Below are 10,449 nucleotides of genomic sequence, written 5' to 3'. Positions count from 1 at the left end.
CACCAGAGATTGTCAGAGCCAGGTTTTCACCGTGTCGAGAGAAAAGAAGCGTCACAGATGTAAGAGGGTGCGTTGTTGCGCAACCCTGCCTTTTATACCCTCCCGGCCGAACCTTCTGGAACGTCCCGTGGGAAGTTCTGGAGACCGTTTTCCCGCCGGCTGTTAAATCGCCTAGGAAACCGACAGGTTGCTCTGGTGCACGTCAAACTGTCATAGTCTGACAGTTGACAGCTTGACGCTCAGCTGGCACCGCCACAATACTCCCCTCCCAGATACGGAGTACAAAACTTATTTTACCTGTGCTAAAATTGTTACTAGGTGATCTAAAACTACTAAAAGTTACATTTAGATTTATGCCATACGCTTTAGCATCGGGCTTTAGCGCTAGACGAATCGTACCCGCTTTTTTCCAGTGTCATGAAGGGGTTTTGGGTTGGTATAGGGGTGATCATGGGAGGTAGGATCTTGGGCTAGGATAAAAGCCGGTTTGAGACGGTCCTTAGAAATGTTGGCTTCTCTGTGGTTGATTAAAATGGTGAAATACTTATCAGCACGGCTTTTTACAGAGAAGGGACCTTAATGAGGGTTGGAGTGGTTTCTTCACTGCGTCGTTACGTACGAAGACGTGCGTACAGATATCCATTTCCGGCGCAATCTTCCTTGTACTGTGGTTGCTTGAGGGGACCGGTTGCAGGAGTTGTATCTTCTGTCTCAATTGAGCGACAAATGAAGTGGGGTCCACATTGGATTGCACAGACTCAAAGAATTCTCCGGGCAGACGTAAGGGAGTTCCGTAAAGCATCTTTGCTGGTGAGACACCAATTTCATCTCTCAATGTAGCATGTAAGCCCAGCAAGATCGTAGACAAAACATCTGTCCAACGCTCTGTTGCATAGGCCATTATTGCTGTCTTGAGAGTTCGGTGCCACCTTTCCACTTTGCCATTAGTCATGGGGTGGTATGGGGTGGAACGTGCTCGTGCACAGCCCAGTGTGCTGCCAGAGATGCAAAAAGGGAGCTTTCAAACTGTCGCCCTTGGTCTGTGATGATTTTTTGGAGAGAACTGAATCTGCAAATCCAATTGCTGTAGAAGGTCTTGGCAACTGTGTCAGTCGTCATATCCTTCAAGGGGAATGCCTCAGCCTAACATGAAAATCGATCAATACATGTTAGACAATATACAAACCCGTTAGAAGAGGGCAGTGGACCAACTATGTCTATATTCACGACCTGAAATCTAGCATCTGGAATTTGGAACTGTTTGAAAAGAGTTAGGGTGTGTTGGTGGACTTTAGCCTTCTGGCAATTAATGCAGGCCTTAGTCCAGTTGCGGATATCCTTGTTTATAGCAGGCCAAACGAAATGAGAAGAGATGACTTTAGTTGTGCTCTTAATGTCTGGGTGCGAGAGATTGTGGAACTTATTGAAGATCATTCGTCTGAAATTCTGTGTGATGAAGGGTCTGATCTTGGGACCATTGTCATCACAGAAGATCAGAACGTCAGAACTTGGTACGGTACACTGTCTGAGGTGTAGGGACGTTCCTTGTTGCTTTTTGAGCATTTCTTGCAGCTCAGGATCAGAAGACTGGTATCGGCCTAGAGCTTCGTAATCAATTACTTGTGGAGTGGAAGTGGAAGTAATTCTTGAGAGGGTGTCGACCACAATATTGTTTTTACTACTGATATGTATGATATCCGTGGAAAATTGGGAGATGAAGTCTAGGTGTCGAATTTGCCTTGGAGAAGCTTTGTTGGACTTCTGTGAAAATGTTGAAGGATCTGCCTTCTAGAAGATATCGGAAATATTTAATTGCCGAATAAATGGCGAGTAATTCTCGATCATAAGTACTGTAGTTCTTTTGAGCGTCCGACAATTTTCGAGAGAAAAACTGTCAGGTAAAGTGCCCAAAAAGTCGCAGACAATACCTCTTAATATATCTATATATCTTGTGTTTAACTTTTCGTTATAAATAAAATATCTTGCGTCACTGTTCATAATCATTGCAAACACATTAACACTAAAATTATCTTGATGAGGGAGCTCTGAATATTTGAGGATTTTCTTCCGCTCAATAATGAAGATTTCTTTTGTTTTTAAACCCCTTTTGTGAATTTTGCTTCATCTCTCCATATTATATTTGATAAAAATGGGGGATTTCTTGAATATAAAGAATCATGAGTTCGCAGTATTCAATTATTTTAACTTTGTCTTCTGGTCTAAACGCCTGTAAAATGTTATAAGAATAAGAATATATTCTATGTTTCTTTAGAATTCTCTGTATTGATGAATGTGATAAATCTGTAAAAATCATTAATTGAAGATAAACGATTACTACCATTAACTCTTCAGTAAGTGCGTGGATTTTACTGCCGTAGTTGGTCATGTGGACTACGATTATAATCCATTTCTTTTAATTTTTACATAAAAGAATTTGACTTTTCGTATAAAAATAATTCTTTTTCATATTACCAATGTTATTACCATTGTTAAAATCACTTTTTCAGATACTTGTTTAACGAATTATTTAAAGAGAAAAAATACACCAAACATGTTTTTTAATCCTTTATTGAGAGGAAATCTCATAAGTGCAGATAAAATAGGGCAATGAAAAAAAAAGAACCTTTTTGTCAATGAATTAACGAAGTCAGTTAAGCTAAAGCATATAACACAAAATAATATAATTAAACCCTAGATTGTCATTGTTATTCGGTAGCGGATTGTAGCCGGGAATATATAAATTTTACATCTAGTGGTCAAAACAGGGAGACAGTTCATTTTAAGATTTTATTTAAATGAAAATATACGATATTTTTTATAACCAAAAAGTGAATATTTGAAAAAAGTACTAACGCTTCTTGCTGGACCTAGAAAATACTTAATAGTAACTCAACACTGGACACATCTTTTTTTGATGCTCACCACATACAGTGTGCGACCAAAAGTTTGGAAACTTTTTAAAATCAAGTATATATACATGCATGTCCAAAATTATTGCATATGAATGTTTTGTAAAATCAAAAGACTTTCCAAGTAATATTTATTTCTAAAGTTAATCAGGACTTACTTCCGACCACATGGAAAAGATATTTCTGTACTATTTACTTTTATTACAACTAAATTTAACAAATAATAGAAAATTGATTTATAAGATTTGAAAATTAAATATTACATTCTAAGTATAACAATTAGGAACAGGGCAAAATATTGGTCCTAATAGTCTGTATTTCCTCCTCGGACATTGATGGACTCTCTAAGACGGTTTGGCACGCTACCAATTAGTTTATCTAGGTAGACCTGTGGAATTTGTTCCCATTCTTCGATTGCTGCAATTCTCAATTCTCTTAACGTTAAGGGAGGGTTATTTCTTTTCTTTATCCGTCTTTTTAGGAAGTCCCAAGCATGCTCTATCACATTCATATCCGGAGATGCGGGAGGCCATCGTAATCGAGTTATTCCTTCTTCGTCACAAAAGTGTTGCACTTCCATTGTTCGATGTGGAGGTGCGTTATCATCAACGAAGACGAAATCTGCACCAACTGCCCCTCGGAATAAACGGACAATTGGGTTTAACACCTCCTGAATGTAAACTTGTCCTGTCATTGTTCTGTCGATAACAACTAATGGTGTTCGAGCACCTCTCATTATGCCAGCCCAAAACATTACACTACCCCCTTGAAATGGGACACGGGGCTGAGCTGTAGCTAATCTGGCTTGTCGTCCTGGAGCCCTCCAGACTCGGGTACGTCGAGAATCCGACACTAGGCCTATTCGTGTTTCATCTGAAAACATGACATTTTCCCAGTTTTGATTTTGGTCCACCATTTCTCGTGCCCATTGTAACCGTGTACGTTTTTGCTGTTCTGTTAATTTTGGAACTCGCAAAGGTCTCCGGCAATGTAAATTAATAGACCTCAATCGACGTGACACAGTTTGCCTCGACACAGTAACTCCCTCAAGCCATTCAAGCTTTCTAGATAAAGCACTCGCTGTGCTTGTTGGGTTTCTTCTAGCAATTATTGACAACTGACGATCTTGTATTGCAGTGGTAAGCTTTTTCCGACTTCTTCCTGGTCGATCCTTGACATCATTGGTTTCGCGAAACTTTTTATTAATTCTTGAAACATCACTTTGATTAACGCCTACACTTTCTGCCACTTCATTTTGTGATAGACCCTGTTGTAACAAAGTTACTATTCGACATCTGTAAAAGTACGAAATGACACTTCTTGGCATTTCTATACGATATTAGCGTGGTCAGAATGGTAGAACACCTCAAATAACACTAATCCGGAGGGCAAGAATTTATAAATTCTGATAAAATATAAATAAACATTTCTTATCTTGCTTAATTTTTTGTTAAAGTCGGTGCAAAAGATGTAAACAATACATACCTACCACATATTTAATTCCAAAAAACCAGAAATAGTCTTTTCATCGATATGCAATAATTTTGGACATATGTGTATGTCAGAAGAAAGAAACTTCTTCTTATAGCGAAAGCAAAAAAAACACAAGTTTGTGAGAGACTTCTTTATTTGCCAACGATTGAGAATGGAATGCCCACTCGCAAGGTGTCGGAGTCATTTCCCGGGTATCTGTTTTTCCCATCCAATAAACCTGCCATACCATCCACATTCTTCCCACGCTTACATCCCTCAGTTATTCCTTCTTCACACCCCATATGATAAAAACAGACCCTCTTTATCTTTTAACGTAACGATCTACTTTTACAAGTACAAGTTTAGTCCATTTCCAAGGGAACACTCATAGGTGCTTGTGACATACCACATATGCCCAAGGATAAGATATAACACTATCCTTGCAAGGTGGCAGGTTTATTGGTTGCTTTGAGTGAATTAATAACTAACCCCGTGTCACTTTACTTTATGAAAGCTCACATGTATATATAACACATCTTTATTTCTCAAGAAAAAGGCTATCGACCACTGGGTCTTTCTGCCCGTGATTTTATAAGTTCATTCTAGGTATACACTGTAACTTCAGCAACAATAGAAAGACCAAAAAAGCTATATTCCATAGTGCTCTTGCAGGGAATTATCAGGGAAGAGGAACCGGATTGTCTGGTTCGTCTCGTCAAGTAGAGTGGGTTTAATATTGTTCTATTGTTGGGGTTGTTCTTCCATTTTGTTTGAATGTTTAGTAGTCTGTCAGTAATTCGTGTCATATTTGTGCGTTGGTACAGTAATTGGTTAGGGGGATTTAAAATCAAGTATTTAATAAAAACGCCTTCGCTTCTTTTTTAAAATATTTTAAAAATGTGATATATTTAAATAAAGATCAAGTATTTATACAAAAGTAAACAAATGTTTCAGTCTAAATATAATTACAAAGAAAAGTATTATTCTTGGATGACAAAAGTTTGGAAACCATTTCCTAAAAACTAAAATACCAAGTAATAATCATTTTAAAAATAAAAAGTATCCATATTTTGTGGCATATCTCTTGGTTTTAATCACAGCTAAGCATCGTTTATGCATTGATTCCACAAGCTTTTGACAAACACTTACAGGAATTGCCTTCCATTCCCTTTGAAGAATTGTAAATAATTCTGCACTATTAAATATGTCAGAATTACGAATTCTCTTCCCCAATTCATGCCAAAGGTGTTCAATTGGGTTAAGGTCAGGTGATTCAGAAGGCCATTTTAAAACATGCACAAATTTTTCTTCTAACCAATTTTTCACCAAACGCAAAGCATGTTTTGGATCATTGTCGTGTTGAAAAATCCATTGTAGAGGCATTTCCCATTCTGCAAATGGAAGCGTATGATTTTCCAATATTTCTTTATATTTAAACCGGTCCATAATGGTATCAATAGCCACTAGAGGGCCCACACCAGATGAAAAACAGTAACCCCAAACTAGAACATTACCGCCACCATGTTTAACGGTAGGTATTTGATTTTTTTTCAAATATCTTCCTTGCAGGTCGTCGAACATACTGTATTCCATCACTTCCGAAGAATTGGAATTTGGTTCTTTTAGTCCTGATTAAAACGTTTTTAAGACTAAATCGTTATATGTTTTATTTTTTTTATTTTACTACTATTTGTTACAATCTGTCCTAGAAAAACAGTAGGGGCATTCAAAAACATTTCGATAGGAATTAAAAACAGATCTATAGGGATGACTGTCAGCACAGTTATCCAACACGTATATTCGAACTGGTCACAAAGCTCCAAAGTGTTCACTTTGTTCAATCTGTTTGAGTAGGAGATCGAGTCCAGGAGGTTTGCGGCTAAGTGGTTGGGATGACTGTACAGCCGGCTCATGTATTCTTTGGTGCGGTCTTGGATTTCCTCTCGGATCATCTTAACATTCAAGTCATGGTGCAATGTGCCATTGCTAACGCACCATGGGGCATTAGCTAACGTGCGCAGGGTTTTCGATTAAAATCGCTGTATAATATCGATATTCGAGCCACTGGCTGTTCCCCAGAGTTGTATTCCGTACGTCCGCACTGGTCTAATGATGCATTTGTAGATCAGCAATGTATTATTTAGGCTCAGTTACTTACAGGATAAACTTTTGATGGTAAGATTTAGCTGGGTTCGCTTCGCCTGTATGTGCTTTTTCCATATGAGTCTGCGATCTAAGTGCATATCCTGGTACTTCACGCTCACTGATTGCGGAATTTGTTCATTAAAAATAGTAATGGGTGGGCAAGAGCCTCTTCTCAGCGTAAATGTTATGTGGGTGGATTCGTTTTGGTTTACTCGGACCTTCCATTTACTCAACCATTTCTCCAATTCATAAAGGTATTCCTGAGTAACGTCAGATGCACACTGGGGGTCTACGTAAATCGTTATATAAATTTTGTTTTAAAATTTTTGCTTGTTCTGTAGTTTAGTGAGCATTAATATAAAAACACAATAAATTTAATATCTGTAAAATTCTGTCATAGTGTTAGTTGAGACTTTCTTGATTTTGTTGCCGCAATATCACTAAACCATTATTTAAAGAAGCTTCATCTTTCTTATCAGCGAAGTGTCTAATTAATGTATTATTTAATTCATCCCAGGTATTTACACTCTGGGTGCATAGCACTAATTTGGCATTTCCCGATAATTTCCTTAAGATACAGTTTAATAGATAGATATTCTGGAAATGATTCGGTTGTTGGGCTTTGTAAAATGTGTCTATAAAAGATTGGCATACAGACAAATAGCGACCTAAATCGTTAGGGTTTCCATAAATTTATAATTTTTTTAATTTTCTTAGCAACTATTTACAATTTGCAATATTATATTACAATAATTAAATTCCCTAACTAAAAGAGTATTAGCATTCACAGCAGACATGAATAGAGCTCAACATTATGAGTTCATCCACTACGCTAGTAGGCTGCGTTAATTCTGCTCTACCGCCAGAGTATGAGACAGGTATACAGTATGTACACTCTCCCCAGACCCCCGTCACAGCCAAGCAAATCTTAATGGCAAGTCATTGGCTTGGAGCGTTTGAGTCGCCTTATAGGTGGTTCGTTGCGCAGGTCGATCACTAACATGTTGGTATGATTCTCCATTCGGTGCCTTTGTTTAAGTGAAAACCTGAGTATTTCGTCACACACCCAAGAGATGTTGAGGTCCTTTTGTATGGTCTTGTTGCTTACGAACCGTGGACTCTAGGAGATGATTCTTAGTGTTTTGGATCGAAATAGCTGTAGTATTTCGATGTTAGAATTGCTGGCACTATTCCATCAAATTGAGGAAAAAAACCTAAATACTCTGATGTAAATTCTGCCATTTCGATATTCTTACTAAGTGATTTTGCACTCCCGATTTATGTGAAGCGGAGTCAGTTATATGAATAATCTCAATTGCACTTACCCCAGTACAATTATCTTTTAACGAACGGTTTTTTGTAACTGTTTCTTTTTTTTTTTAATCGTCCTTTAGTTGTTTCTTATTCGGTTGAGATGTTCTTGGGGTTTCATCTAGACTGCTGGTGGACTCTGTATCTGATGCTTTTTTGGATTCCTTCTCCGACGGTGGTTGATTCCGGAGATGTATTTTTCTTGGAGATTTTATTTAGATATTTAATGTGATATTGCTCTTTGGTTTTGATTTGACTTCTTTAGGTATTTTTTAGGGTCTTTAATCAAATTATTTTCCCTGTGATTCAAATAAATGCTTAATTTTGTCATACCATATGTACTGATGCTCGTTCTCTTCCTTGTCATCGCACGGAGCAGACATTGTTTGTTAATGGAGATTTTATTATTTCTAGAGGATTAATAATGTTTCTTAGTGGACGCGAAAGGGTATCCGTAGCAGAGTTTTGTTTTCCTTTCCTGTAATGAATTGAATGATCATATTTCTGCAATTTTAATAGTCATCTGACTATTTTGAATTTGGCTCCTTTATGGAAAAAAGCCATTGAAGTGGTTTGTGCTCTGCTACAGTTGTAAATTTGCGTCCGAATAAATAGAGTTCAAAGTATTTGGTGGCCCAAACTATAGCTAAGAGTTTGTTTTCGATGAGTGAATAATTACATTCGGAGGATTTACAATGTTCGACTAGCATAAGCGATAGGTACAGTGGCGGCCACTTATTTAAAAACGATTCAAAATTTAATTTACCTGGAAAACTACATTTTGTAATTTTACATATGATATTTATTTATAAAGATTAGATATATACAACACATTTTACCCCAAAACAAACGTCATTTATAAAAAAAATTAACAAAATTTATTTTATTTTCAAAAAACCAATGGACAACAAATTAAAAACGATTTCTATATTTTAATTTTTACAATAAAAAAGTTAATATTTGGTAGGATAGCCTTTAGCTTATATTACTGCTAGACATCTTCTTTGCATAAACTCAATTAGATTTTGACAACGACTGACTGTGATGGAATAGCAAGCTTTTTGAATACCTTTCACTAACTCGTCCATGTTTTTAAATTTTGGCTGAATCATTTTTTTAAGATCATTCCACAGATTTTCTATAGGGTAAAGGTCTGGACTACATGAGGGGCCATTCAATTATATCAACCACGTTTTGCTCAAACCACCTTTTTACTGACCGTGCCGTATGTTAAGGGACATTGTCTTGCTGATATTTCCAGGTAACGGGCAATTTTTCTTCTGCATATGGCAGCATCACATTTTCTAATATACAGGGTGTAACATAAGTGATAACTTTAATTTTAAGGAGTGATTCCTTGTCATATTTTAAGCAAAAATGTTCATATAAACATATGTCCTAACTTGCATCACTTTCGAGATACAGGGTGTTAAAGTTGAAAAAATAAATTGCATTTTCTTTAATAGTTTTCGACTGCTTCGAAATAATTTCATGAAATTTCGTATACAGGGGTTTATTGGGATAAAAAATTTAAATTTATAGTCGATTTAGCTGTATTTTCTAGAGGGCGCCACCAGCAACGATTTCGACCCCCTGAAACCGTTGCAAGTTTTTTGTGCTACCCTGTGTGCCATTTTGGAATAGAAAAATCGATTCTTTCATCTTTTCTGCTTAAAAAAGGTATACTTTATTGAAGTCGCTACGAGCAACGATTTATGAGAAAAATGCATTTAAAGTTGATGATGATTTTCAACTGACAGTATCTTGTAAATTTTAATGAGAAAAATTATCGGAATTTCCTTATCACAGGATTTTTTTTTATTCCACAAAAAAAAACTTGTTTTCATTTTAAATCTTAAAAATACCAATAAGAATTTTTTAGATGTCCTAAACCTTTTATTCATTTTCACAAAAATTAAGCGAGTTGCAAAAAGAAGTCAAAGGACAAGAAAGTTGTATTTTTAATAATTAAAAATTGCATTGTAACAATTATTGTTTAATTTGGTAAGGCAGAAAAGCTATTTTGACCCTCCGAAAATGTGCATGCATCATCAACTTTAAATGCATTTTTCTCATAAATCGTTGCTCGTAGCGACTTCAATAAAGTATACCTTTTTTAAGCAGAAAAGATGAGAGAATCGATTTTTCTATTCCAAAATGGCACACAGGGTAGCAGTCAAAAAAGTTGCAACGGTTTCAGGGGGTCGAAATCGTTGCTGGTGGCGCCCTCTAGAAAATACAACTTAATCGACTATAATTTTGAATTTTTTATCCCAATAAATCCCTGTATACGAAATTTCATGAAATTATTTCGAAGCAGTCGAAAACTATTAAAGAAAACGCAATTTATTTTTTCAACTTTAACACCCTGTATCTCGAAAGTGATGCAAGTTAGGACATATGTTTATATGAACATTTTTGCTTAAAATATGACAAGGAATCACTCCTTAAAATTAAAGTCATCACTTATGTTACACCCTGTATATTTGTATTTCTCTTGATTCATAATTCCATATATTTTATAGATTGGTCCAATTCCATACCATGACATGCAGCCCCACATCATGATCGAACCACCCCCATGTTTAACAGTCAATTTTGTGTATCGTGG

General features: G+C 36.4%; 1 long non-coding RNA gene across 1 annotated transcript; it reads left to right on the top strand.

Moving 5' to 3' along the window:
- The first annotated feature begins 703 nt into the window (after positions 1–703).
- On the top strand, positions 704–2,222 carry LOC136345580 (uncharacterized). The gene is made up of 4 exons (XR_010733163.1): positions 704–1,038; positions 1,091–1,276; positions 1,323–1,511; positions 1,578–2,222. It is a non-coding gene; the product is annotated as an uncharacterized lncRNA (long non-coding RNA).
- The last annotated feature ends 8,227 nt before the right edge of the window (positions 2,223–10,449 follow it).

The sequence above is a fragment of the Euwallacea fornicatus genome, chromosome 20, assembly GCF_040115645.1.
Source record: "Euwallacea fornicatus isolate EFF26 chromosome 20, ASM4011564v1, whole genome shotgun sequence".
Classification (NCBI taxonomy): domain Eukaryota; kingdom Metazoa; phylum Arthropoda; class Insecta; order Coleoptera; family Curculionidae; genus Euwallacea; species Euwallacea fornicatus.
The sequence above is the reverse complement of the archived record's forward strand: the minus strand, read 5'-3'. Positions and strand labels throughout refer to the sequence as shown.